Here is a 4,210-nt window from a genome sequence, read left to right as displayed (position 1 = left end):
CAAACAAACAAAGAAAAAAAACTCATTAAAACTCAAGTTATCTGACTTTAAAAAAGATGATATGGAAAAACGCGATTTAAATATATTCACTGTTGCTCTTTCCACACCAAAATCAAAGATTACTGAAATTTTTAAACTTCATTTTCTTGGCTTGACAGTTGGCCAGCTGTCATGAGAAGAATGTGACAAGAGGAGAAATCACAAAACTTTTTGGGTCCAGATAAAATGTTAATCGGGGCCAGATTTGGCCTGCAGGCCTTAAATTTGACACGTGAGATTTATACAGTAGTTTATCCTGATCTGTCTTTAGTGCAAACTTATCAGGGTTCCTGCCAGAAAAAGTGTGAATATTGTATCAACAAAACAGATGAAATTATTTTTGAAATATAGTTGTATTCTTAATGAAAAACATAAAATGGAATAAAAATGTATCATTGTATGTAGTACTTTGTGTGTATTCCAGACATAGAGTAAATGTGGTTGGTTCAAGTGAAGAGGTGAGTCACGCTGAAAAAAATATTGCAGGAAGTTAAGACTGGAAGTGGCTGCAGTCTCTGCTATGGCGGATGTATGTCTGAAAAAATACCAGGAAAGAAGAAACATAAAAAAATATTCCTTAATATTCTGAAACTAAGAAGAACTTTCTTTTTAATTTTTGATTTCTAATATTTATCAAATTATTATTTTTTAATCCAAACCTGGCAGTCCTGTCAGCGTCTTTATTTATATAATTTGTTTGGAGGATTGACAAACGATGTTCTCAGAGCGAGTGGAACAAAAACAGCAAAAAGGAGGAAAAAGCGCTTGGCAGCCAAACGTCCGAGCGAATCGGCTGAGGGATGATGTGGAGAATGAGCGATTGAACCAGTGTGGGAGAGTGAGTGGGATATGGAGAGAGAAAAGAGGAAGAGGAGGTGGAGGAGGAGGATATATTTAGAGCTGCTCCTAATCAACTTCTCCATCAGTTTTTGTCTGTGGGGGTGAAACGGAGAGCGTAAGAGAGAGAGAAAGGGAGACAAGTTCAACACTAAAAATCAATATGCAGCCTACTCATTCATTGAGAGCCACGGCCAGAGGGGAAGAGAAAGTGAACAGCAGAGCAGGGAAACAGCTGGATGAGATAATGTTTTAGTTTTATCCCTTAACATAATTAACTCWGTAAAATTTCAGCTTTTTATAAAACACTTGAAACTCTGAAGATGTAAAAGAAAAAGCAGTATTAAGATATAAATATTTATAACTTCTTTTTTATTTTTAGGTGTAGATGTAAAAAAAATTGCTTCATGAAGCTAAAATAAGGTGGTGTCACACAGTAATMCAAGAATCCTGTTTGCCACCTTGCTCTCTGTGGAAAAATACAGCATACTGTGGAATATTTCTTTACTATATGATTGTAYGTTCACAGGAAACCCCTAACAAGAGACTTTCGTTCAGGATATTCACCAAAACCAGCCGAACGTCACACCAGRTGACTGTTTGCTTTGATGCCAGAACATGGCTGGTCTTAGCAGGGTCTTGGCTATGTTTTCAGGAGAGTATTAAAAATTCAATACATTCCCCATAATGCATGAATACACAAGATTTTGAGCATTCAGGAAATATTCAGGTGAGGTTGTTATAGTTTATTATCCTGGTGGCAGTGTATCACAATCCTTGGTGGTCCTTGGTTCAGCTTAGGMGTGTCCCAATACCAGTTTTTCTCCAACTGAGTATACTTCAGTTTGGATACATGCCGATACCAAGTAATTACTGAGTTTATKGTTTATGGTGAGTGGGAATAGATAAATAACCCATATGAGCGGGGGTCTTGTAAGTGGGCCCATTGCTCTTCCCCCAAAAGACACTGAGCTTTATTCAAACCCTTGAATCCCTTGGATGAAGGACTCAAGGTAAGAAACACAGTGTTCTGAGCTTCTCAGGATCCATAAAGGGGTCCCCAAGAATTCTTTACCTTTGACTGCTCAGTCAGGCAGTGGTCTAAGTAGTGCAAATAGGTCTCTAATTCAACGCCACAGGCATCACACAGACCACTGCCATGGAGTCCCATCATCATTTTGTGGCAAATGAGCAGATTGTGTCCAGTTAGAACTCCAACCAGTGTACTTACAGTTTTTCTTGTCAGGGCAATGATATTTTTTTCCAAACCTAAGATTTGGTCTGTTTATTAGCTCCTGTGCCTRTCTACAGTCCGTCAGTTCACTCCAATTACTGAGTTAGAACTTAACAGTTGGCGTGAAATTCCTTAAAAGCCTTTTGACATTTTTTTTATTTTATTTAAGGTGTCATGCTAAAGTTAAGAACCAGAGGAAGTCGAATGACACCCTGGTTTTAAATAAAACAGCCCCAGGTAGCCTCTGAAAATGTCTGAAAACATTTAAATGGTAAATGKTCTGAAATTATATAACACTTTATCAAGCCCAGTCGAACCCCAAAAGCACTTTATAGTTACAGCCATTCACCCAGTCACACATACATTCAAATGGATGGTGGTAAGCTACACTGTAGCCACAGCTGCCCTGGGGCACACTGACCAAGGCAAGGCTGCCATGCACCGGCACCACCAAACCCTCTGACCACCGTCAGTAGGCAAGGCAGATGAAGTGTCTTGCCCAAGGACACAATGACTGAGACCTCTGGAATGAAGGATCAAACCGTCAACCCTCCAGTTGCAGAACAACTCCGATAACCACTCAGACAGAGCCGCAGAAACCAAATTGTTAAATTAAACATTACACAATTATAATCACTTTTATTTAGAACCTGACACTAAATCAGACACAAACCTGATATTTTTCAGAGCGACTGCAGTCTGAACATTCATGTCAAATTTCATTGGACTTTTACGTCAGTTAGGAGGGATTCAACAGATCTGTCCAATAATGATACTAAGTTTGAGTCTTGCTATTTAAAATGGACATATGCTTTTAAATTCTTCCTTTTCACATTAAAATCTTTCAGTATTTAACAGCTAAGAAAATGGATTTTGCATTATATATGTTCCCTTTAAATCTTTAAACCAGAACAAAAGTCCAGTTGCTTCCTCTTTTTTTCTTTTAATTTTTCTGGGTCCTGTATGACAGAATCCATGGCAGGATATGATAGTAACAATGGTACTGGACTGTATTGATATTAAAGTTGCTGGATCAATACTTTTGTTAGCTTTTTTCCAGCATGTTTCATTCCATAAATACACCCTGGAGCATCCAACCAGAGGCAGATTAAAATGTAAACCATGGACTAAACAAGCATGTCAGGTAATTATTTATTATTCATTTGGGCGGCTGTGGTGTAGTGGTAGAGCAGCCGGCTTTAGGACCTGCAAGTCACAGGTTCAACTCCCCGCCATGCCGACATGCCGTTGTGTCCTTGGGCAAGACACTTCACCTGCCTTGCCTACTGATGGTGGTCAGGGGGTCCGGTGGCGCCTGTGTATGGCAGCCTCGCCTCTGTCAGTGTGTCCCAGAGCAGCTGTGGCTACAATGTAGTTTGCCATCATCAGTGTGTGAATTTGTGTGTGCATGGGTGAATGTTTGTAGTGTGAAGCACTTTCAGTGTCCTGGATGGATAGAAAGGTGCTATACGAGTACAGTCTATTTACCATTTACCATTATTTACCCAGATCTGATCACTCAACAACTTCACAATCAACATGCTAACATKTACCGTCTRTATTTACTTCTGTAAACACCATGCTGAATGTGATGTCWGGTCATTTTCTGCTGTGTAGGTCACGTCGACATAAAGCATTCAYTCTGGAGTCTAATAGAGATCACATTTTTAAAGTGAATATCCACACATWCACACCCTGTGATGGACTTGCAACCTGTCCAGGGGTACCCCGCCCCTCGCGCTGTGACTGCTGGATATGGGCACCAGTGACCCCCGTGACCCTGAAAGGAATAAGGGGGTATAGTTGATGGATGGATGGATGGTCTACATATACAAAAAAAAAATTAATCAAAAAATGGTATCAGTTCTAGGTATTGGAGCATTTCACGTGTACGGTTACTTTTAAAAATGTTGTTATTGGGCCCGATATTGGAATGGGGAYACCACTTGAATTCTTGAAGTGGGGACTGCATACACAAGCGTGACTTGGATCTGGAATATTTTAGGCAGGATTTGCTTCATGTCCAGCTTTAACCAGGGTTGCACATAAAACTTTTGGTCTGGTTCTCAGGGGAGAACCTAGGGTTGTTGCTTGGTGCTC

This window comes from Austrofundulus limnaeus, unplaced genomic scaffold, assembly GCF_001266775.1.
Source record: "Austrofundulus limnaeus strain Quisiro unplaced genomic scaffold, Austrofundulus_limnaeus-1.0 Scaffold349, whole genome shotgun sequence".
NCBI lineage: Eukaryota > Metazoa > Chordata > Actinopteri > Cyprinodontiformes > Rivulidae > Austrofundulus > Austrofundulus limnaeus.
Note: the sequence above shows the minus strand (reverse complement) of the source record.